Here is a 27,241-nt window from a genome sequence, read left to right as displayed (position 1 = left end):
TGATGAGATTCAAAGTAGAACTCTCTAACAACTGCTTACCATAGCAAGGAAAGGGTGATTTCCCACTGAAGGTGGCTGGCTAGATATATGCATTCATCATACAGAAATGTCAGAAGAGAGAAATTAAATAAAAATCAACCTAATTAAGTTTTAGAAAATCCTGAAGGAATAAGAATTCCGGGAACACATGAATGCTCAAACATAACAGAATTAAAAGACCCACAAGTCCAGAGCACAAAAGAGAACTTTGAAAATTAGTTTTTCCGGCAGAATTCTATAAAAGATTCATGATCAAAATAAGCAGAGCCAGGTTGGAAGAAGGGAGACCTGCAGGGGACAGGTTAGTCGTCAAGGTCCTGACTCCACCTAAGGGCTGATGCAGATGTGCGCCCCAAACTGTGTGCAGTGAGAGTTTTTACATAAGAGCCTCAAAGTGGACGCTGGGTCCAGAGAGCCAGGGCCTTGTCACAGGAAAATGAGAGCTGTGTATCCTTTAAACAAAGCATTCTCATGCCTGAAGGAAAACCACTATAATCCCAGTGGCTTGCTTGGGAGGCTGAGGCAGGAGAATCTCAAGCTCGAAGCCACCCTCAGCAACTTAGTGAGGTCCTAAGCAACTTGTGAGACCCTGTCCTTAAATAAAATATAAAAGGAGCAGGGGATGTGGCTCAGTGGTTAAGTGTCCCCTGGGCTCAATCCCTGGCACCAAAAAAAAGTCCATCCTCTCTCTACCATGTGAGAAGTAAAAGGTCCAGTGGTCCATTTTCAGAAGAATATTTCACCTTAAATGTTACATTGGGATATAAGAAAGGAAGCTGGAGCAGAGAGCAGAATGGAAAGTTACAAGCAGGTCACACAAGAGTGTGAGAAATCCACAGCCCCTAGACAAATAGGAGGGGAGAGGGAAGGGGCCCCTGACCCATAGAGATAAACTTCATACATGCCAAAAGGCACCTAATCCCAGAAAGGCCTTCGGGCCACAGGAGAAAAAGGGAAGTGGCAACAGCTAAAGAAATATTTCTTTAAATAACCTAATAGTAGACAATAAGACCTAGGTGACATTTGGGAAGATTGTGCACCCCATAATACTCAGCCAATGAGGAACCATGAGAGAGACCTTGCACTCTAGGGGATAAAATGCTGGTGGGAACCCCCCTGGTGTCTGTTCCCCCCAGATACTTGATCTTGCAAGATTGTCAGTGAAGGCTTGCTTTTTGCTCTACCTTATGTCTCTTAAGTCTATTTCTTAGTGTTTGGACAGGTGAGCATGTTTCTCACAACTACATAAACCATTTGAGGTGATTTAACCCAAGACTCAGACTCTTGTCACAGAAACAAGAATTTTAACACTTTCCAGTCACTAATACTATTCAAATTAGTATCTGTCTACAAATACGTCCCCAACCAAGAACCATCAACCAACCAAAAATGCAGAAAGAAGCACCAAACTCAAAAAGCAGAACTAAGACCTGACAAAATGCAATATGGGTATCAAATAAAGGGACAAGTAAATATATTTAATACCTTCAGAGAGATTTCAGGAAGCTCTGAACCCATAAAAAATGAAATACAACCAGCCATGGTGGCACATGCCTGTAATCTCCCTGACTAGGGAGGCGGAGACAAGAGAATTGCAAGTTGGAGGCCAGCCTAGGCAACTTGGTGAGATGCTGTCTCAAAATAAAAAAAATTAAAAGGGTTGGGGATATAGCTCAGTGGTAAAGCACCCTGGAGTTCAATCCTCAGTACCACAAAAAGAGATAGAGATAGAGATAGAGATAGAGATAGAGATAGAGATAGAGATAGAGATGAGAGAGAGAGAGGAGAGAGAGAAACTACACATTACTAAAGAAATATTAATCACATATTGAGTCAGGGGATGTGGTACTTGCCTAGCAAGTATGAAGTCCTCAGTTTAATCCCAAAACCAAAACAAAATAAAAAGGAGTTACTTGAATATTTAAAATAACAACAGGAGTTGGAAAAAAAAAAGGGAAGCAGTGACCACTCCAAGTCAGCAGGGACTCAAGAAAAGCAAGTCATGCCTCAGTTACTTCATTTCCTTTCTTGAGAGTCATCAGTCTGGTACATCTGGGAATGCCAGTTGTATGGTGTGTCTGGTGTCTAGAAAACCATTAATTAATTATTTCATGACTTTATACTCTGAAAAACATCATATCCTGCCAGTGATTGACTAATAAAACAATTAGCTAATATATATGTATAACATCCAGTATACAAATTTTAAATTTGTTTTCCCCTCTATATTGAAACTTCTTGAGCAAAGAAATCAGCTACATTCAACCTCTCTCCATTGCCTAAAATAATACTAAGCAAGTGGTAGATGCCCAATGAGTACTTATGAAATGATAAACAAATGTAATTAATGCAATTGTATTTAAAAGCATAGGCGAAATTAAAGGGGAGTGGCTAGGTTCTCAGTTCATTTGGGAGTAATATGGGGGTTTTGTTTGATAGCTTAATGCTGTCAACATCATGATGTGGCTGATAAGATAGCTACAGATAAAAAAGCTATAGCAATGAACAAATAGTGATATTATGGTTTGGATGTGAGGTGTCCCCCAAAAGCTCATGTGGGAGACAATGAAGAAGGTTTAGAGGAGAAATGATTGGGTTAGTGAATAATCCCCTAAATGGGGATTAACTGAGTGGTAACTAAAGGTGGGTAAGGTATGCCTGGAGGAGGTGGGCATTGGGGGTATGCATTTGGGATACATTTTGTATTTGGTGAGTACAGTCTCCCTCTCTCTCTCTCTCTCTCTCTCTCTCTCTCTCTCTCTCTCTCTCCCTCCCTCCCTCCCTCCCTCCCTCCCTCTGCTTTCTGATCATCATGTGAGCTGCTTCCCTCTGCCACACCCTTCCACCATGATGTTCTGCTAAACCTTGAGCCCCAAGGAATACAGCCAGCCTTCAATGAACTGGGACCTCTGAAACCATGAGCCCCTAATTAAACTTTTCCTCCTCTCCAATTTTTCTTGTCAGGCCTTTTTTAGTCACAGCATTGAAAAATCTGAATAAAACAAGTGAGAAACACAGATAGGGGAGTGTGACACACATCCAGCCCGCTTCCTTTGCCTGGGAGTCACTTCTCTTGGCTGACTCCTCCACATTTTTCAGGGTTCAGAGCAGGTATGAACTCTTACACGTGAGGCTTTTTCTAACCAATCTTTTCTGTAAGCTCCTGCATTGGCCTCTGCTACCACATAGCACTCTACCTTGTAATTGTCAATTGGACTAGATATATGTCATAAATTCTAAACACCAGGGTATCCACAGAATCTACTACAAGTCTAACATACTGTATGCAATCAATAAAATGTTTCCCAAAGGAATCGCAGAAGTACTATTTGGAGAGACTGGGAGGCCAAGGGAAAATATTTTAGCATGCTATTCTCTAGGATCAAATTTCAGTTCAGTCATTTTCCAGCTGTGGAATCCTAGATGAGTTACTTAACCTCTCTGTACTTAGTTGCAATATCTGTTAGGTGAAAATAATAACCATATCATGGGGTTGTTGTGAAGATTAAGTAATATCATATGTAAACAAGTTCTACTCAGTGTAAGCATTTAATAAAAGTTCATTATTACTTTATGACCCTTACTTCTCTATATGATCCTTGCTGTATTCTTCACGGTATTCTCAGAATCTGACATGTAAATAGGTACTTAATTAATGTTGGATAAGCAATCTGTATGAATAGGTGTATTTTTAAATATTCCAAAAATATTTTTTCTTTAATAACTAATTATTTTGTCTGTGAAGTCAATTCTTCACTAAGTGCAGCAGGATAAAGAGCATGCAATGGTTGGAGAAACTATATTTCATTCCTAGAGGTGATAAATTGCTCAGGTAACCACACCTGATTCTGAGGAAGGCTGCTAATGGACTTCCAAGTTTTTCCTTCGAAATGTTCTTTCCATACTTTCTGACTTATATTTTCGTAAATCTATAATCATCTCCTTTCTTATGTCTTTCCTCCATTACCCATAACTTCGATAATATCTGTTGAACAATAAAAAAGGGTCACATAGGAAGGCGAGGAGACATCTAATCTAACCTCAAGGTTTCTGGAATAAGACCTTCTTTAGAATATTCAAAATGAATCAGGATTGACATAGAGTCCCAGTAAAAGGTTCACTGTTCAGTGGCTCACTAGTACCTACAAAATAGAGAAAGGTAACTACAGTTCTCTATTTCTCATTCCAGGTCACTTAAAGCTCATTTGAAAAATAATTCTTGTGAATTCATAGGAAAGATGAAATAAGAGGTGTGGAAGTGCTTTTTGGTAGCACCAATTAACAATTATAAGGTAGCAGAGGCCAATGCAGGAGCTTAGAGAAAAGATTGGCAGTAGTAGAAGCAATGTAAGTTATCATGTTTTACTTCAGCAATAAAAGTGGGCAATATTTTTCAATATTAACTTTTAATTCTAAAGTAAACCTGAAGAAGTTAAAAAATAGGGGTTTTGTTTTGTCATATTCTTAAAAGTATCAGGGTCCATTAATGGTAGCAAAATCAGAGATTTGGGAAATTTTTTCACAGTTCCAATAACCAGGCTCCTCTGGTGAACAGTAAGCCTGACACCTCTTCCTCTCCACAGAAGTATGCACCAGAAGTGAGCTGGGATACTTCTATTCATTCAGTAGCAAGTGTGTTCTTCCTAAGGAGTTCCATACCCTGCACCCTTTTCATAATATTTTAAGTTACTGAGGTGTTCATATAGTTTACTTTATACTCTACAACTATTTTCCTGAACCAAATATCTGTTAAGGAAGTGGTGTTCGAGCTAAGCCTTTAGAAGTGACAGGGAGGGTTGGAAATGAAGTATGGAAGAAAGGAAAAAGGGAAGGAAGGAAGAAGAGGCAGAAAGGAAGGAGGAAGGAAGGGAGGAAGATATATTTGGGGACACTAGCAGGTCCCATAGATCCAGTACACAAATCCATCCCAGTGACCAAGGCACCAGGCCCATTCTAGAACCTGACCAGGCCCTGTAGACTCAGACTCAAGGCCCAACCCAGTGCAAGGTCAGCTTCTATGGACCCAGCTTTCAGGGCAGCCCCCGGCAGATAAAATTTCCAGGTTCATCCTCGCAGACACTCTCCAGGTCCAGCTCCTATGGACCTAAATCAACAGATCCATCCCAATGGATGCAGGATCCAGGATCCAGGTCCACCCACCTGCTGACCCAGGCATCCTCCTAACCTGTCATGACCATGACCTGCCTAGACCATGCCATATGGCCTGCCTTTAATGTCTGAATAGATTGAAAGAAAGACAAGTTATTTGAAACATATATAGTCAGAGGAGAAAATTTTTTAAATGACTGAAAAAAAAGCTTTGAGTATTTGTGCGATGGCATCTAAAAAGTGAATATTCAAGTTATAGGAATGTAAGATGGAGCTGAAGAAATGGATCATTTTGGAGAGTGCTCACCTAGCATGTGCAAGGGCCGTGGTTCAAATCCCCGGCGCCTCAGAGGGGGAAAAAAAAAAGAATGTAAGATGGAGAAGAGAAAGAAAAAGGGTAGACACCTATTTATGAAATAATAGCAGGAAACTTTTCAAATTTAGAAAATGATATAAATATCCAGATACTTGTCATAAAGGCTAAAGATCTCTAATCAGATTCAATCTAAAAAAAAACTATACCAAGACATATTAGAAACTGTCAAAAATCAAATACAAAGAGAGGATCATAAAGGCAACAAGAGAAAATAAGCAAATCACATATAAAGGAGTTCCATTAAAGCTAGCTGTGGATGTCTCCTCAGAAAACTTACAGGTCGGGAGACAATTCAAAGTTTTGAACAGAAAAAAAGCTGTCAACCAAGACTAACTATGTTCATCAAAGTTGTCCTTCAGAAATTAAAGCTAGGTAAGAAAGTCCAAGACAAATAAAAGTTGAGCTAGTTCATCATGCCAAACCTATCTTACAAGAAATAGTAAAAGCAATTCTTCAAGCTGAAAGATAAGAATACTAGTTAGTAACACAAAAATATATGAAAACATAAAACTCACTGGTAAACGTTACGACACCATCAAGTTTAGAATATGGCAATGTAGAGTATGAAACATGTACCTCTTTAGTATGAAAGTTAAAAGACAAACCTTTTTAAAGTAGTAGCTATAATAATTTGTTAAGGAATGCACAAAGTAAGAGTATGTAAGTTGTGACTCTGAAAACATAAAATGTAGGTGGGAGTGAAATCAAAGTGTAGAGTATTTTTATTCTATAAAAGTTAGGTTGTTATCAGCTTAAAGTAGTCTGTTATAATTATGGTTTATGAAAGCATCATGATAACCACAAAGCAAAAATGTATAGTAGGTACACAGAAGATAAAGAGTAAGGAAGCAAACTGCCTCACTAGAAGAAATCACCCAATCACAAAAGAATACAATGGAAGAAGAAAAATGGAACAAAAAATCTTCAAAACAACTAGAAAACAATTAGCAAAACTGCAGTTGTAAGTCCTTACCAATCAGTAAAGTATGTGAATGAAAATGGATTAAATTTTCCAATCAAAGAACACGCCTAACTAGATTAGGCAGGAGGATCACAAGTTCAAAGTCAGCCTCAGCAAAAGCAAGGTGGTAAACAATTCAGTGAGACCCTGTGTCCAAATAAAATACAAAATAGGGTTGGGCATGTGGCTCAGTGGTTGAGTGCCCATGAGTTCAATCCCTGATACCCTACCCCAAAAAAAGCAAAAACAAAAATCAAGACCCACAATAGACTTGCTTTACCTTTCAGGACATACATAATCAGAAAGTGAAGAGATAGAAAAACATATTCTAAATGAAAACCAAGAGCAGGGGTAGTCATGTATGTATATACGCATGTGTATATATGTATATTATATATATATGTGTATGTGTGTGTGTGTGTGTGTGTGTGTGTATAATATCAGATTAAATGGTCTTTAAGTCAAAAACTGTAAAATGAGATAAAGAAAGTCATTACATAAGGATAAAGGAATCAATTCATCAGAAGGGTATAATAATTGTAAACCTAAGTGCACTCAACATCGGAGTATCTAAATATATAGAAAAAATATTAATATATTTGAAGGGAAAGATAGATAATAATATAATATTAGTAGGAGACCTCAATATCACACTCTCAGTAATGGATAGACTATTCAGAAAATCAATAAGGAAATACCATACCTAAAATACACTTTAGACCAAATGAACTGAACAGCCACATACAGAATGTTTGATCCAGCAACAACAGATTATACATTCTTCTCAAGTGCATAAAAGACATTGTTTAGCATATATCATATGTTAGGGCACAAATCAACTCTGAACAGATTTAAGGAGTTTAAATCATATTAAGTATTTTTTCCAATCACAATGGTATGAAATTAGAAATAAAAGGAATTTTAGAAAATTTATGAATATTAAACAACATACTCCTAAACAACCAATGTATCAAAGAAGAAATTAAAAGGAAAACTTTAAAATATATTAAGACAAATGGAAATGGAGACACAACATACCAAAATTCATGGGATGCAGCAAAGACAGTTTAAAGAGGGAAGTTTGAAGCAATAAAGGCCTACACCAAGAAAAAAAAGGATTCCAAATAAACAGTCTAAAGTCACATCTCAAGGAACTAGAAAAAGAAAAATAAAATAAACCTGAAGTTAGTAGAAGAAAGTTGATAATAAAGGTCAGTGCAGAAATACAAGAAATAAAGATTAGAAAAGATCAACAAAAGCAGAGCTGGTTTTTGAAAAGATAAAATTTTTAAATCTTTAGCTAGGCCAAGAAAAAAGGGAGAAAACAAAAATAATAATAAAATAAGAAAATGTCAAAAAAAAGAAAAAAGGGGGAAATTCAAACATATAAAATTGGAAATAAAAAAAAAGGATACATTGCAACTTATACCACAGAAAAAGGAAGGATCAAGGAAGACTATGATGAATAATTATATGCCAAAAAACTGAATAACTTAACACAAATGGATAAATTCCTAGACACATAAATTCTACAGACTAAATCATGACAAAATAGAAAATCTGAACAGATAAATGTTATGAATATGGAGATTTAATCAGTAATATAAAAAGTCATTCATCAAAGAAAAACCCAGAACCTGACAGCTTCACTACTAATTCTACCAAGCATTTAAAGAGAACTAATACTAATTCTTCTAAACACTTCCAAAAACTTGAAGAGGAAGAAAAATGTCCAAATTCATTTACAAAGGCCAGAGATGGACCACCATGAGAAAAGAAAATTAAAGGTCAGTATCCTAACAGTATTGTTGCAAAAATTGTCAATAAGATACTAGAAAATCCAGCCAGGTATGGTGGCACAAGCCTGTAATTCCAGCAACTTAGGAGGCGGAGGCAGGAGGATCCCAAATTAAAGGCCAGTCTGAGCAATTTAGGGTCTCAAAATAAAATTTTAAAAAGGGCTGGGGATGAGCTCAGTGGAAGAGTGCTTGCCTAGTAGGCAGAAGCCCTGAGTTGATTCCCCAGTGTTGAAAAAATAAAAAAGGAAGGTAGGAAGGTAGGAAGGAAGGAAGGAAGGAAAAAAGGAAGGAAGGAAGGAACATTTTTAAAAAAATACTAACAAATCCAATTAGACAAAACATTAAAAGGATCATATAGTATAATTAAGTGGAATTTATCCCTGGGATGCAAGGTGTTTCAACATACACAAATAAATAAATGTATATATCACAAAAACAGAATGAAGGACAAAACACATGATCAACTCAGCAGATGCAGAAAAGTCATTCAACAAAATCCAACATTCTTTCATCATTAAACAAAATTCACAACAAATTAAGTATAGACAGAAGGTATCACAACAGAGTAAAGGCCTTGTATGATGAGTACATACCCCATATCATACTCAACAAGCATCAGTGAATAAGGATTAGGAAAATTTCCACGCAAAGAAACTCCTGTCATCCTATTATTCGTGATGATGTAGACGTACCTGAAGGACATTATGATATGTGAAATAAGTCAGGCATAGAATGACAAATACCTCATTATGATCTCACATATAAGTAGAACATAAAAAAGTGAAATTCCTACAGAGTAAATTGATGGTTATTAGAAAGAGGGCGTGGGGTAATTGAGGTGTTGGTCAGAGGACACAGCTTGAATGTTTTTTCACATTATGCTATAATCTGATGAAACATCACCAGCGATTGTAATTTCCATTTTGATTAATCCTCTAAAATTATAGTTTTGCTGGATTCAGTGGCTCATTCCTGTAAGTAATCCTAGCATCTCCGGAGGTTGAGGCAGGAGGATTGTGAGTTCGAGAACAACCTCAGCAATTTAGTGAGACTCTAAGGACTTGGCGAGATCCTGTCTCAAATAAAAACATTTATATTGGCACCAAAATAGACAGGTAGACCAATGGTACAGGATAGAAGACACAGAGACAAACCCACATAAGTACAGTTATTTCATACTGGAAAAGGTGCTAAAAACTTACGATGGAGAAAAGATGACCTCTTCAACAAATGGTGCTGGCAAAACTGGAAATCCATATGCAGTAAAATAAAATTAAACCCCTGCCTCTCACCCTGTACAAAACTCAACTCAAAATGGATCAATGATCTAGGAATTAGGCCCAAGATCCTTCCCCAAATAGAAGAAAAAGTAGGCCCAAATCTCCACTATGTTGGCTTAGAACCAGACTTCCTTAACAAGACCCCCATAGCGCAAGAAATAAAAGCAAGAATCAATAAATGGGATAGAGTCAAACTAAAAAATGTTTTCTCAGCACAGGAAACAATCAATAATGTGAAAAGAGAGCCTACAGAGTGGGAAAAAATCTTTTCCACACACATTTCACACACAGCACTCATCTCCAAAGTTTATAAAGAACTTAAAAAACTTTACACCCCAAATACAAAGAACCCAATCAATAAATGGGCTAAGGAAATAGGCAGACACTTCACAGAAGAAGATATACAGGTGATCAACAAATATATGAAAAAGTGCTCATTATCCCTAGTAATTAGAGAATGCAAATTAAAACCATCCTAAGATTTCATCTAACTCTAATTAGAATGGCTATTATCAAGAACACAAGCAATAATAAGTGTTGGCATGTATGAGGAAAAAGGCACACTCATATATTGCTGGTGGAGTTGCAAATTGGTGCAGCCACTCTGGAAAGCAATATGGAGATTCCTCAGAAAACTTGGAATGGATCCACAATTTGACCCAGTTATCCTACTCCTTGGTTTATACCCAATAGACTTAAAATCAGCATATTAGGGTGATGCAGCCACATCAATGTTCATAGTAGCTCAATTCACAATAGCTAGATTGTGGAACAAAACTAGATGCCCTTCAATTGAGGAATGGATAAAGAAAATGGATAAAGAAATGTAAAATGGCTTTACTCAGCCATAAAGAAGAATAAAATTATGGCATTTGCTGGTAGATGGATGAAGTTGGAAAATACCATGCTAAGTGAAATAGGCCAAGCCCAAAAAACTTGTTTTCTCTGATAAGTGCATGACAATATATAACTAGGCAGGGTGGCGGGGGGAAGAGAAGGATGAAGGAACTTTGGATGGTGTAGAGGAAAATGGGGTGGGAGGGGGTGGAGGACAGAAAGATAATAGAATGAAACAGACAGTATTACCCTATGTATGATTACATGAATGGTGTGAATATACATTGTATACAACCATAGAAATGAAAGTTGTATCCCAATGAATCAAAATGCAGTCTGTAAAAATAAAAAAGATTTTAATTTTTAAAAAGTATATTTTTAAAATAGAAAACAAAAAGCATTTAAAAAAGGAGTCGGGATGTGGTGATGTAAGCAACCGTGGGTTCAATCCCCAGTACCAATTTAATCAATTAATCAATTAATTAAAAAATAAAAATATGTTTTTTTAGTTGTAGATGAACACAATACCTTTATTTTATTTATTTGTTTATTTTGTATGTGGTGCTGAGAATCTAACCCAGTGCCTCTCACGTGCCCCAGTCCTAGAATTATAGTTTTACATAATATTTCCTTACCAAAATACTGACTCAGTAAATATCAACCACAGTAAAAAAAAAATTAAGCACGAATGAAGGTAATTAAATTTAATAAAATTAAAAATAATTGAACTTCAAAATTTGTAAATTATGTTTTTAGGTGCATCTAACAATATCATCACTAGAGGGAGCTCAGCATTTAATTTGTATTCTAAAAGAGTCCAGCCCGCTGGCAATCAAAACTGCGGTTTGCATCCCAATGCACTGTGTGTAGGGGCTTCCAAATAAACTGACACCATTATTTTTCCTAGAAAATGAAAGTGAATACATTAGCTCTCATGCTTTTCACGGTATTTGGAGCAAGTATAAATGTCTTCGTCTCTGTGGCGCCACTGTCAAAATAACACATACACTTCTTTGAATGCAGTTCCAAAATGGCTCATGCCCTTTGCAGAAGCTCAAAATGGAAAGGAGGAATAGAGATCAGGACATGATGCACACAGTGTGCTTCAGCACAGGGTTCTCCACAAGAGGATCTATGCAGGGCAGAAAGCACAGTAGCCACAGGAGTAAGTCTGGCCTCATGGTTCTCCACTTTCGACCTGTATTAATATCACATGCGAACTGCTCATAAGTACAACTCTTGTGATAGACGCAGTTTTTAAGAAAACAAGGGAGACCTCTATTGTGTCACCATCTCTTGGCTCTTTTTGACTAAAGCTTTTTTCAAAGATTAGATGAGACATTTAGAAGACAATAAACCTTTGTCAGGTCCTGGAGCAGAGGGATTTTGAATAAAAATAAAACGGTTGTTGTAGGCCTTATAAAAAGAATTGGCTTGAATGAGCCTGTAAATAAAAATAAGGAGGATAACATCACACATAATTTCACAAACCTGATTTTTAGTTAAGAAGTAAAATATTTTTTTTTTAAAAAAAAGGCATCCTTTCTACTTCCTATAGCAAAAGACAGTGAATGTTCTTGTTTATTTACTCTTCCTGAGGGAAATGTTGAAGTTTATAAAATTGCGGACTCTTAAATCTGGAACTCAGGAGTAGCTGTCCACCCTTTACCCACACAGAATTCCCTTGTCCTTGTAGTCCCTGTGCTTTCTTGGACAGTGCTGGAGTTCACATAGTGACCAGGGAATCCCACCACTGCTCAGGCAACCCCATCCTGGATTGGGTGGTCCTAATTCTGGCAAAGAAACTCTACTACCTTTAGAACTGGAATTTTCTGCTCTTTACTTTTAGTCTGATTCTGCCCTTTGGTGGAAGTTTAAAAAGACACTTTTCTTGTTCTTGAAGCCAGAATTGAGGACAGGCAGTTAGTGTAGAAATAGGGGAATAGGTCAAATTGAGGAAATGTAGACCATGCAGGCCATCAGAGTCTGGGAAGTTGGAGACTGCCCCTGGGAGATTGGAACGTCAGTGTCTCCAGAGCCCTTTTGATCACCAAGCTTACATGCCAACTGCCCCTCCCCAAAAGCTGCAGGCAGAGAATTGCTCATTATTGCCCCCTGAGCCCCTTCCTGTCTGATTCCTCCCTATGGCCCATCTGCTTCTCACCTTTGCTATGTCACCTGCATCTCCTGGGTCTAGTCAGTAGGCAGGAAGGAGAGAGATAAGCGGGGAGAGAACTGGAGAATAAAAGAAGTCCCTAATCTATAAAAGATGTAGGGTGTGCTCACTACTTAGGACTCTAGAACATCAGCCATGGTCCCCCTCTTCCTCCCGGGAGAAGTCTGTATTATTACCTTTAAATAAAACCTGCTTGGCTGGGGTTGTAGCTCAGGGGTAGAGCGCTTGCCTCAAATGCGGGAGGCACTGGGTTTGATCCTCAGCACCACATATAAATAAATAAAATAAATGTATCGTGTCCATCTACAACTGAAAACAAACAATATTTTAAAAATAAAATAAAAATGGAGAGAGATCCAAGATGGCAGACTAAAGGGCAGCTGCTTTCCTGGTCCCTCCCTAACTTGGGTTGCAAGCAGAGGATATCTGTGTCTTGGTGAGGCAGTTTTTGTGGCTTATCGATACCCTGCTGTTTACCCCATTTGTCTATTGCAATCACCTGCAGTCTGCCAGCATATCAACACCTTTTTGAGTGCAGATTGCTCACTGTCAGGCACCTATCATCCGCCATTTGCCTGCCTGTCCATCACCTGCCTTTCACCTACTTATCACCCACCGCCCAAGGTTCATCTCCCAATCCTCCAACAGCAGTCAGCAGACTGCAGACCTCAAGTGGAGCACCAGCTGCCTGCTGTTGCCTGGAAGTTCACTGTCACAGTACCTGCAGGTTTGGTTACATATGGATGCTGCCATTTTAAGACAACAGCCAGGACTTGTAGGACCCCTGGCCGTACTGACTGAGCCCCGTCTCCAGGATCCCTCAGCCCAACCGATCACTCCCTGCCTCTGGGACCCTCATATCAACTGACTGCTCCCTGCCACCAGGACCCCCAGATCGTCTGACTGCATCCTACCACCAGTATCCCCAGACCAACTGATTGCACCCCGCCTCCAGGACCCCCAACCAGACCAACCACACCCCGCCTTCAGGACCTCCAGCCAACCACGCCACACCCCAAGCTGCTGCTCCCCATTTGCCAACACATTTAGAAGCCACAGTGGCCATCTTGGATAATCCTGGAAACTGTAGCTCCAAGACTTGAAGCTCATTGTCAGGTACCTCTCATGCATCGGGCTACTGAAGACTGGGAGGTTTGAATACTATATGACTATTATAGTGTAGAGTTTCTTTTTTCTCCTTGAAAAATTTTAAGTTTTTATTTCTTTTCTCATCTCTTTCCTTTTGTTTACCTGTTCCCTCAGAGTTTCTTTCTCCTTTTTCCCATGCTAACAACCAACTTCTTTTGCCTACACTCTCACTCTTTCTATTATCGAGAACTTCTATATATTCTTTTCTTATCCCATTAACTGCTACATCCTACACCCCTCTGCATCCTCTTTGTCCTCCATTAGAAACTGCAGACCTTATTGCAAATCTATTTGTTATACTGAAGATAATAATTGAACTCATTCTGTTTATTGTGACAATATTGTTAATGTCCTCATAAGGGCTATTTGGTTTAGGGTTGCATACTGTCTGAACTGGGCACAGCTAATATTGATCTCCCCCTTAAAGAAAAGGTTTTGGAAACCTATAGGGTCTATAAGCCTACACAGGGGAACTGCAATACCCAGATTTGCATTGCTAGAGGGGATGATACATGAACAACATGAAAAAACAAGGGAAGAAAATGATCCAAACAAACCTAGATTCTATATTAATAGAACCCAGTGACAGCGTGGTAGAAGAAATGTCAGAAAAGGACTTCAGATTATACATGATTAAGATGATACGCAAAGCAAAGGATGAGATAAGAGAGCAAATGCAGCCAATGAATGATAATACCAATAAGCTGAAAGAGCACCTGCAAGAAGCAAAAGATCATTTCAACAAAGAGATAGAGATTCTCAAAAAAAAAAAAAAAAAAAAAAAACACCAAACGGAAATCCTTCAAATGAAGGAGATAATAAACCAAATAAAAAACTCAATGGAAAGCATCACCAAAAGACTAGATCACTTGGAAGACAGAACCTCAGACAATGAAGACAAAATATTTAATCTGGAAAATAAAGTTGCCCAAACAGAGAAGATGGTAAGAAATCATGAACAGAATCTCCAAGAACTATGGGACATCATGAAAAGACCAAATTTAAGAATTATTGGGATTGAGGAAGGCACAGAGATACAAACCAAAGGAATGAACAACCTATTCAATGAAATAATAGCAGAAAATTTCCCAAACCTAAAGAATGAAATGGAAAATCAAATACAAGAGGCTTACAGAACACCAAATGCACAAAATCACAACAGATCCACATCAAGGCACATTATAATGAAAATACCTAACATTCAAAATAAAGATAGGATTTTGAAGGCCGTGAGAGAAAAGCATCAGATTACATATAGGGGGAGACCAATACGGATAGCAGCCGACTTCTCAACCCAGACTCTAAAAGCTAGAAGGGCCTGGAACAACATATTTCAAGCTCTGAAAGAACATGATTGCCAACCAAGAATCCTATACCAGCAAAACTAACCTTCAGATTTGAAGATGAAATAAAATCCTTTCATGATAAACAAAAGTTAAAAGAATTTACAAATAGAAAGCCTGCACTACAGAATGTTCTCAACAAAATATTCCATGAGGAGGAAATGAAAAACAACAATGGAGGTCAGCAAAGGGAGGAACTACCTTAGAGAAAAACCGCTCAAAGGAGAAACCAAGTCAACTTAAAAACCAAAAATAAGCCAAATGACTGGGAATACAAATCATATCTCAATAATAACCCTGAACATTAATGGCCTAAACTCATCAGTCAAAAGACATAGTCTGGCAGAATGGATTACAAAGAAAGACCCAACAATATGCTGCCTGCAAGAAACTAATCTCATAGAAAAAAACACCCCCAGACTAAAGGTAAAAGGATGGGAAAAAACCTACCAAGCACATGGACTCAGTAAAAAAGCGGGGGTTTCCATCCTTATGTCAGAGAAAGTGGACTTCAAGCCAAAGTTAGTCAGAAGGGATAAAGAAGGACATTTCATACTGCTTAAGGGAAACATAACTCAGGAAGACATAACGATAGTAAATATTTATGCCCCAAACAATGGTGCATCCCTGTACATCAAACAAATCCTTCTCAATTTCAGGAATCACATAGACCACAACACAATAATTATGGGTGACTTTAATGCACCGCTGTCACCACTAGATAAATCTTCCAAACAAAAACTAACCAAAGAAACCATAGAACTCAATAACACAATCAATAACCTAGACTTAATAGACATATATAGAATATTCCATCCATCAATGAGCAGATTCACTTTCTTCTCAGCAGCACATGGAACCTTCTCAAAAATAGACCATATGTTATGCCACAAAGCAGCCCTTAGGAAATGCAAAAAAAATAGAGATACTGCCTTGTGTTCTATCAGATCATAATGGACTGAGAATAGAAATCAATGACAAAATAAAAACAGAAATTACTCCAACACATGGAGACTAAATAATATGCTATTGAATGAAACATGGATAACAGAAAACATCAGGGAGGAGATAAAAAATTCTTAGAGGTCAATGAGAACGATGATACAACATATCAAAATCTCTGGGACACTATGAAAGTGGTACTAAGAGGAAACTTCATTACATGGAGCACATTCCAGAAAAGAATGAAAAGTCAACAACTAAATGACCTAACATTACAGCTCAAAGCCCTAGAAAAAAAAGAACAGAATAACAACAAAAGTAGTAGAAGACAGGAAATAATTAAAATCAGAGCTAAAATCAATGAAATTGCAACAAAAGAAACTATTCAAAAAATTGACAAAACAAAAAGTTGGTTCTTTGAGAAAGTAAACAAAATAGACAAACCCTTAGCCACACTAACAAAGAGAGGGAGAGAGAAAACTCAAATTACTAAAATTCGTGATGAAAAAGGAAATATCATGAAATATCACGACAGACACCACTGAGATACAGAACATAATGAGAAGCTACTTTGAAAATCTGTATTCCAACAAAATAGAAACTATGGAAGACATTGACAAATTTCTAGAGACATATGCTCCTCCCAAACTGAACCAGGAGGACATACACAATTTAAACAGATCAATATCAAGCAATGAAATAGAAGAAGCCATTAAAAATCTACCATCCAAGAAAAGCCCAGGACCAGACGGATTCTCAGCCGAGTTCTACAAGACCTTCAAAGAAGAACTCATTCCAATACTTCTCAAAGTATTCCAGGAAATAGAAAAGGAGGGTACTCTACCAAACTCATTCTATGAAGCTAATATCACCCTCATAACCAAACCAGGAAAAGACACATCAAGGAAAGAAAATTTTAGACCAATATCCTTGATGAGTATAGATGCAAAGATCCTTAACAAAATATTGGCAAACCGTATCCAAAAACATATTAAGAAAATTGTGCACCACGATCAAGTGGTGTTCATCCCTGGAATGCAAGGATGGTTTAACATCTGTAAATCAATAAACATAATCCACCATGTCAATAGACTTAAGGATAAGAATCATATGGTTATTTCAATTGACGCAGAAAAAGCGTTCAACAAAATACAACACCCCTTCATGCTCAAAACACTAGAAAAAATAGGGATAGTAGGAACATACCTGAACATTGTAAAGGCTATTTATGCTAAGCCCATGGCCAGCATCATTCTTAATGGAGAAAAACTGAAACCATTCCCTTTAAAAACAGGAACAAGACAGGGATGTCCTCTTTCACCACTTCTATTCAACATTGTCCTCGAAACTCTAGCCAGAGTAATTAGGCAGACCAAAGAAATTAAAGGGATACGAATAGGAAAAGAGGAACTTAAGCTGTCACTATTTGCTGATGACATGATTCTATATTTAGAGGATCCAAAAACCTCCTCCAGAAAACTTCTAGACCTCATCAATGAATTCAGCAAAATAGCAGGCTATAAAATCAACACACATAAATCTAAAGCATTTTTATACACTAGCAATGAAACATCAGAAAGGGAAATGAGGAAAACAACTCCATTTGAAATGGCCTCAAAAAAAAATAAAGTACTTGGGCATCAATCTAACCAAAGAGGTAAAAGATCTCTACAATGAAAACTACAAAACATTTAAGAAAGAAATTAAGGAAGACCTTAGAAGATGGAAAGATCTCCCATGTTCTTGGATAGGAAGAATTAATATTGTCAAAATGGCCATACTACCAAAAGTGCTATACAGATTCAATGCAATTCCAATTAAAATCCCAATGACGTACCTTACAGAAATAGAGCAAGCAATCGTGAAATTCATCTGGAAGAATAAGAAACCCAGAATAGCTAAAACAATCCTTAGCAGGAAGAATGAAACAGGGGGTATCGCAATACCAGAACTTCAACTATACTACAAAACAATAGTAACAAAAACGGAATGGTATTGGCACCAAAATAGACAGGTAGATCAATGGTACAGAATAGAGGACATGGACACAAACCCAAATAAATACAATTTTCTAATACTAGACAAAGGTGGCAAAAATATGCAATAGAGAAAAGATAGCCTGTTCAACAAATGGTGCTGGGAAAACTGGAAATCCATATGCAACAGAATGAAACTAAACCCCTATCTCTCACCCTGCACAAAAATCAACTCACAATGGATCAAGGACCTTGCAATCAGACCAGAGACCCTGCATCTTATAGAAGAAAAAGTAGGTCCAAATCTTCAACTTGTTGGCTTAGGATCAGACTTCTTTAACAGGACTCCCATAGCACAAGAAATAAAAGCAAGAATCAACACCTGGGATAGATTCAAACTAAATAGCTTTCTCTCAGCAAAGGAAACTATCAGCAAAGCAAAGAGAGAGCCTACAGATTGGGAGAATATCTTTGCCACTCGTACTTCAGATAGAGCACTAATTTCCAGAATATACAAAGAACTCAAAAAACTCTACACCAAGAATACAAATAACCCAATCAACAAATGGGCTAAGGATATGAACAGACACTTCACAGAAGAAGATCTACATGCAATCAACAAACATATGAAAAAATGTTCACCATCTTTAGTAATAAGAGAAATGCAAATCAAAACTATACTAAGATTCCATCTCACCCCAATTAGAATGGCGATTATCAAGAATACAAGTAACAATAGGTGTTGGAGAGGATGTGGGGAAAAAGGTACACTCATACATTTCTGGTGGGTTTGCAAATTAGTGCAGCCACTCTGGAAAGCAGTGTGGAGATTCCTCAGAAAGCTTGAAATGGAAACACCATTTGACCCAGTTATCCCACTCCTCAGCCTATACCCAAAGGACTCAAAATCAGCATACTACAGAGATACAGCCACATCAATGTTCATAACTGTTCATTCACAATAGCCAGACTGTGGAACCAACCTAGATGTTCTTCAATTGATGAATGGATAAAGAAATCGTGGTATATATACACAATGGAATATTACTCAGTTATAAAGAATAATAAAATTAAGGCATTTGCAGGCAAATGGATGAAATTGGAGAATATCATGCTAAGTGAGATAAGCCAATCTCAAAAAACCAAAGGACGAATGATCTCGCCTATAAGCGGATGATGACACCTAATGGGGGGTGGGAGGGGAGCAAGACTGGAGGAAGGAGGGACTGTATAGAAAGATAAGAGGGGTGGGAGGGGTGGGGGGGGAGGAAAAAATAACAACAAATCAAACACCATTACCCTATGTAGATGTATGATTACACAAATGGTATGCCTTTACTTCATGTACAAACAGAAACAACATGTATCCCACTTGTTTACAATAAAAATAAAAATAAAAAAATTTTAAAAAATAAGCCCATGTTTACATTAAAAAAAAAAGTTAAGATAATAGTTCAGACACACACACACAAAAAGAAAATGCAACTTTATTATTATTTTTTTTTAAATTTATTTTGGTACCAGGGATTTAACCCAGGGGCACTTAAACACTTAAGCACATCCCCAGACCTTTTTGTATATATCAGGGTCTTGCTGAGTTGCTTAGGGCCTCATCGATTTGCTGAGGCTGGCTTTGAACTTCCAATTCTTCTGCCTCAGCCTCCTGAGCCCCTGGATTACAAATATGTGCCACCACACCTGGCATAAATGGTTCTTAAACATACGAAGCCATGTGAAACCTCAATTCCAGTAAGATCAATGAAAATGAAAATTATGAGATATCATATTTTACTTTCCAAAATTACAAAGATCTGGATGCAAGAGAATACAATCCTGGTGGGAATGTATATTATCCTACTTTAAGGCAGATTAAAATCTGGCTGAAAAGTCTTTGTCCCCAGAACGAGTTGTTCTAAGTTTTCCAGCCCAGGTGCTAGACTCAGGAGTGAAGAGGGCTTCAAGTGATTGTCCTTAGCAGCCACCTGTCTACAAGCATATGGAAACTCCAAGTAAAAATCATCCAGCTGAGCTCATAAACAGAACAGTGAGAGAATAAATTGTTTTAAGACACTGAATGTGGCACAATTTCATTTATAGAAAGATAATTAGAATACACCTCTGGAAATATATTTGATAATCATTAACTATCAAATTTTAAAATTAATGTATATTATAATTCAGAAATTATGTATATTTATTCTATAGTTATACTGAAACACATCTAAAGTAACATGTAAAGTAATACATACAAAGTAACAAAATAAATACTCGGTTTGTTTGTAATAACAAAAGACTGGATACCATCTGAATATCTCTATAGAGGAGAGATTAAACAGCCTGTATTGAAACAATGGAACATGCTTCCATAAAAAGGAAAAAGGAAACACAGTATATGCTAACATGAAATCATATGGAGTAATCTTCAAGTTATTTGTTAACTTTTTAGCAACGTATAGGACAATGTGTTTAATGTTATCATTTGTAACATAAATATGATATGCAAAAGTATAGATTTGTAAAGGTGTGGAAATCTCTCAAAGAATACACAAGAAAATGAGTAATAGCAATTGCCTCTGGAAGGGAACATGCACACTTTGTTACCAAAAGTTGACGGCTCAGTCCTTGTCCCCAATGCCAATCCAGTAACAAGGACATGGTTTTGAGAAAAATGAAAACAAGTTTTTTTTTTGCTTTGCTAGCAAAGGAGAAACACAGGGTACTCCTGTCCCAGAGGCTGTGATTCTGCCCATCAGCAGAAACAGGGGACTTTTCAAGAGGTAATTCAAAGGTTACATTCCACACGTTCTCTGTTGGAGTTGTAATTCACTTGTTAATTTGGGAGATAGTCATTTCTGAGATCTTCTGGTGCCATCCCCAAATTCTGGATTGCTTCATTCCTATGATGGGTATGTGTTCAAGGACAGATAAATCTGCCTAAAACAGTGAAGAATGGTAATCCTATTTCCCCTAAGATTAGGAGGAAGAGAGATTAGGGAGGAGAAGGGAGAGAGAAAGAGAAAGAATTATGTCCTTTTTAAAAATAAGTTACAGTGACAGAGCAGCAAGGATTCAAATCATAAAGTGAACCACTGTAAGAACTTGAAAAAAAGGAAGTGAGAGGAAAAAAACTACCATTCACTGTAAACTTTCTCAATTCTGTATCATAAGCAGGTATGTATTAGCAATTCATTTAATTGTTCAATCACATGTTACTTTGACATAATATCTTCATTTAGAGATGAGAAAAGTAAGCTCAGAATACTGAGGTGAAGGCTGGGGAGATAGCTCAGTCGGTAGAGTGCTTGCCTGGCAAGCACAAGGCCCTGGGTTTGATCCCCAGCACTGCCCAAAGGAAAAAAATGTGTATACATTCAGAGCTGAAGAAATGGCTCGATTTGGAGAGCCCTCACCTAGCAAGGGCCTCGGTCCGAATCCGGAGGCGGGGGGAGGTAGGGAAAAAAAAAGAATGCTGAGGTGATGTGTTCAGCAACTGCGTCACCTGTACAGTATAGTCTGGAGGTGACTCCTCAGGTGGAGCTCTTTTCCTTAAGGGCTAGAATTCCTCAAATTTATCGCATCTTAAAAAAGTAAGCATTTTTTCCTAGCATGTCCAAGACATACATTTTTTATCCTTCCAGTTTCAGCCTATTTCTACTTCCAGAGTCTCTCTGAGAACTAAACACACATGTATTCCATTAATTTCCTATTGCTGCTGCCATAAATTGCCACAAATACATAGCAGCTTTAAACACCACATTTATTTTCTCACATTTTGCTGAAGTCCAAAATGTCATCCTGGGATAATCAAGGTGATGGAAGTGCTACACTCTTTCCAGGGGAAATCCACTTCCTTGTTTTTTCCAGCTTCTACACACACCCACATTCCTTGGTTCTCGGTTCTTGGCCATTTTCCTCCACGTTCAAAGCACATCACAGCCATTTCTGTTTCCATTGTTCCACATCCTTTGATCATTTTTGATCCCCCTGCCTACCTCTTTTAAGAAACATTGAGAATACATTGGACCCCCTGGGAAGTACAGGATGATCTTCCCATCTCAAGATACTTCACTTAATCACATCTGTAAATTCCTCTTATGTGGTAAGGTAACATTCATACATTCTGGAGATAAGAGCATGGATATCTTTGAGAGGTCATTATTCAACCTACCACATTAGCTCCAAAGTTGCAGCAAGTCTTGAAATTCTTCTTTTTGTTTCTCCATCTTTGAAACAGGAATAAGAATGCTACCTATTTCATATGTTTATTATTTGGATTACATTGATCTTCCTTCATCCAAAGGGGATGCATTTTAAGACCCCAGTCAATCCTGAAACTGCCAGTAGTACAGAACCTTATAGGTACTACTCTTTTCCTATAAAAGTTTAATTTACAAACTAGGCACAGTAATAGATTAACAACAACGACAAAATACAATAATTAAAGTAATTTGCTTTTTCCTTCTTCACCATTAAATGGCTAAAAAATTTGTTCTTACTATAGATCTTAGAAAACAGTTTGATTGTGTTATGGGGTGCAACTTAAGAACAAACCGATCACCACTGAGAAGTCCAAATTTGAGAGTGTTATTAAGCCGGCCAGCTGACTGTCTCACATAATACCCCAAAAATGGCTATTGGGAGAGCAACTCCGACCATAGTGTTGTAGGGATTCTTATAGCAAAAATCACATCAGTCATAAGTGTCTGTTGCTATGATTCAAAATTATAAACCAACATCATGAGATAATCATCAGAGGGGGAAGTGGGTCAAAATGAACCTTACCTAGGTACAGACTAAAGAATGGTTACTAACATCCACACAATCACTGTTCACATGGTACATTGGTTAAGAGCGATAGAGATCAAAAGAGAGCAATTTTTCATTACATAAGAATTGTCATTTTGTATTGCTAAACATGTCACATTAAGTAACTGATGATGGGTACAGGGGTGACGTGTTCCTATGGGAGAAACTTACTTTCTACATAACATGGAGTTTCAGAGCAAAATGGAGTCTGTTTAGTCATTTCCCTTATAGTCTAGCCTATAACTTTCCCATGCAACCAGATCTGTCAGCCCATCACAGTTTGGGGCTGGGGTTATAGCTCAGTTGGTAGAGTGCTTACCTTGCAAGCACAAGGTCCTGGGTTTGATCCCCGAACTGAAAAAGAAAACAGTATGATTTTTTCTCTTTATTTAGTCAAAACCCTCCACCTTTTCTCTTAAAGAAAACACTTCATATCTTCTCTTTGGACTACCCAAACTGCCATCTTTAAGTAAAATAAGAGTTACTTGAACACAAAAATTACAATACTATGACAGTTGATCTAAAAGCTGAGATGGTTATTGAATGACTAATGAGCAGGTAGTGTATATAGTGTGGATACGTTGGACAAAGGAACTCAGCAGGGTGGCATGACATTTTATCACACTACCCATAACAAAACACAGTTTGAGACTTATTGTCTATTTCTGGAAATTTCCATTGAATATTTTTTGGCTCTGGTTAGCCATAGATAAAGGATGTTGTAGAAAGGGGAACCATGGAAACTTTGATCATTTTTGATCTCCCTGCCTACCTCTTTTAAGAAACATTGAGAATACATTGGACCCCCTGGGAAGTACAGGATGATCTTCCCATCTCAAGATACTTCACTTAATCACATCTGTAAATTCCTCTTATGTGGTAAGGTAACATTCACACATTCTGGAGATTAGAGCATGGATATCTTTGAGAGGTCATTATTCAACCTACCACATTAACTCCAAAGTTGCGGCAAGTCTAGAAATTCCTCTGTTTGTTTCTCCATATGCAGGGGTTACCACTGCATATAAAGCCTCTCATCATCCAGTGGTGGATCCTGGAAAAATGCATCAAGTTTGTGTTTGGTTTCTACTTTTTTGTTGTTGTTTCTTGGAAAATACAGAAAGAGATTTCTGTGGCATGAAAGTCCCAGAGAGGCAGAAGTGTAATAAATATTAAATAATCTCTATATTAAGTGTTCTCAAAACCACGAAACTAGATCCCTCCACATCTACACATGAGAAGCTGGCTGTAAGCGGGGCACAGAGGGGAAACCTTTCTTTTCCATTTGCTTCCCCTAATTAGATACAGCTAAAGCAAGCCATCCATGTCTGAGGTGTAGAGTCTCAGGAAAGGATGGAGCCCAAGAATTCAGAAAGATTGGTGCGGACAGCAAAAGACATGTCAGAAACGATTCTCTTGTAGCCTAGAAGAAACAGTTGTGCACAGGTGGGTACATGCTGACCCCATGTCCTTCTGTCATGGTCAGGGGGCCCAGAGTAACTGGGCACAAGCTTATTGGCTGCTGCTTCCATTGCTTAAAAATGAGTGCCTTCCTTGTGAGTAAACTTGTTGAATTGAATTTCAAGTTTCAATAAACTCATCTCATCTTTCCTCAGTATTTCCTCAGAACAGTAAGTCGAGTGACACGCCCCCATTTTGTAAATATTAGTTCCCTTATCTTGGGGAAGATCTGTTGTGGAGGGGGACAAGAAAAGGAAGTAGCAACCAGATGCTAAGATCCACCTCTGTTATTCCCTTTGTTCCATAGAAAGTTTACCCCTTCCCGGAGTCTTGGAGTCTTCAGAGTCTTCGCTGCAACTCTCTGAACAGAAAAACCACCCTTGCCACTATCATGGCATTCAAGTGGTGATTTCTGGCATACAGTTAGTGCTTTCCACTGAGAAAAAAATAAGAATTTTCATTCATGTAATTCTTTCACATAAGAAGCAACTTGAGGGGCTGGGGTTGTGCTTGGTGATAGAGCGCTTGCCTAGCATGCGTGAGGAACTGGGTTTGATCCTCAGCACCACATGAGAAATAAATAAAGTTTAAAAAAAAAAGATCTTGATGTACACAATGAGAAGTCAATTAGATTTTGGCCTTTTCTCTACCACATAGTAGGTAACCTTGGGCAGGTTACTGATTACAAACTTTAGATCTGAAGAAATTCCCTGCTTATGCACAACCCAATATTTTAGTAAGAAATACTTAATACATTTGAATAACGCAAAATTTCTCTAACTCAATGTGTATAAGAATCACTTGAGGGCCATGATTAAAACACAGATCCCCAGATATTCTCAGATATTAAGTCCAGGGTGGGAATCAGGAATCTGCCCTCAATATCTCTCCAGCGATAAAGATTAAAATAGGTCAGGATTTAAGAAACAATAGTAAAACTTGCTTTTTATTTAAATAGTTGCATTAGTTCAAATATATTAGTTCATACTCTCAGTAAACTTTTAAAGTAAATCAGACTGGTATTATCTGTAATACAAAGCTGCTCTCCCCACCCTTTCCTCTGCATCACAACCTAGCTTGTCAGTCTGAAAGCTGCTCTCCCCGCCATTTCCGCTGCAGCCATTTCCCCGCCTCCCAACTACTGTCAGTCTGTGAACATCCTAGCTAGCTATTGGTTCATCAGTCAGCTTGCAAGTATCCTTCTCCATTATTGGTCCCCTGTTAGCCCAGCGGAATGCAACTGCTTAAGAATAGCTTCCCTGCCATCTTTTCTCTTGCTTTTCTCTCTCCTACTCACTTTCTTTCTCTCCCCTCCTCGATTTTCCACTCTCTCTAGCGTGCGCCCTTTCTCTTTTCCTCTCATTTTCTCTCTTACCCTACAGGGGGACACTTTGCTTAATAAACTCCCTTATGTGATTTCCCATGTCCAGCAAGGTTTTCATGGGTTTCTCACATTATCTTCATTTCTAAAAAAATTTGTTCTAATTAGTTATACATGATAGTAGAATGCATTTTAACACATGGTACACAAATGGAGCACAACTTTTTATTCCTCTGGCTGAATATGGTGCAGAGTCACACCAGTAGAGTAATCATACATGTATATAGGGTAATATTGTCCATCTCATTCCACCATTCTTCCCATCCCCACAGCTCTCCTCTCCCCTCACTTCCCTCTGCACAATTCAAAGTTCTTTCATTCTTCGCTGCCTCCCATTATGGATTAGCATCCACTTATCAGAGAAAACATTTGGCCTTTGGTTGTTTGGGATTGGCTTATTTCACCTAGCATGATATTCTCTAGCTCCATTCATTTACCTGCAAATCCCATAATTTCATTCTTTTTAAAGGCTGAGCAATATTCCATTGTGTATATGTACCACATTTTCTTTATCCATTCATCTGTTGAAGGGCATCTAGGTTGGTTCCATAGTTTTGCTATTGTGAATTGAGCTGCTATAAACATTTATCTGGCTGTGTAATGGTTAATTTGAATTGTCAACTTGATTGGATTAAGAGATGCCCATGATTAAGAGGCTTGTGGGTGTGTCAGTGAGGGTTTGTCTAGGAATGATTGGAATGTGGGATAGGAACTGAAGTGGAGCCCCTCCCTAAGGGTGGGCAGCACTGCCCAATAGGATGGAATAACTGTTGGAAGAACAAGGAAGCAGATACAGATGCAAGCTCAGCTCTTCTTGAATGGGTTGTTGATTGCTACTTTGATTGTCTGAGGATATTGGACTTGCCCTTCTTCATGCTTCCAAACAGACTCTGCCAGTGACTCTTCAGGTAGTTTTCAGAAACCTTGGTCATAGACTAGGCTAACACTGTTGATCCTTCTTGTTCTGGGACTTCTGCCTCTTGGACAGCAAAACTACTGCTTCTTCCAGCTCTCTAACCTGCAGGCAGTCATTGTGGACTATCCAGCTTCTGGTCATGTAAGTCAATCTAATAAATCCCCCCTTTTATAGTCATACTTCCTGTTGATTTTGTTCCTCTAGAGAACCCTGACTAATACAGGCTGTGTCACTGTAGTGTGCTGATTTTAAGTCCTTTGAGTATAAACTGAGACGTGGGATAACTGGGTCAAATGGTGGTTCAATTCCAAGTTTTCTGAGGAATCTCCATACCACTTTCCAGCATGGTTGCACCAATTTGCAGTTCCACCAGCAATGTATGAGTATACCTTTTCCCTTGCATCCTTGCCAACACTTATTGTTGCTTGTATTCATTGCCATTCTGACTGGAATGAGAGAAATCTTAGAATGCATTTCTATACATCACTGATGAATCTCTGAAAGAGAAATTAGGAAAACTATCCCATTTGTAATAGCCTCAAAAAAAAAAAATACTTGGGAAGCAATCTGACAAAAGAGGTGAAAGATCTCTATAATGAAAACTACAGAACACTAAAGAAGGAAATTGAAGAAGATCTTAGAAGATGGAAAGATCTTCCATGTTCTTGGATAGGCAGAATTAATATTGTC

This window comes from Sciurus carolinensis, chromosome 1 (assembly GCF_902686445.1).
Source record: "Sciurus carolinensis chromosome 1, mSciCar1.2, whole genome shotgun sequence".
Taxonomy (NCBI): Eukaryota; Metazoa; Chordata; class Mammalia; order Rodentia; family Sciuridae; genus Sciurus; species Sciurus carolinensis.
The sequence above is the reverse complement of the archived record's forward strand: the minus strand, read 5'-3'. Positions refer to the sequence as shown.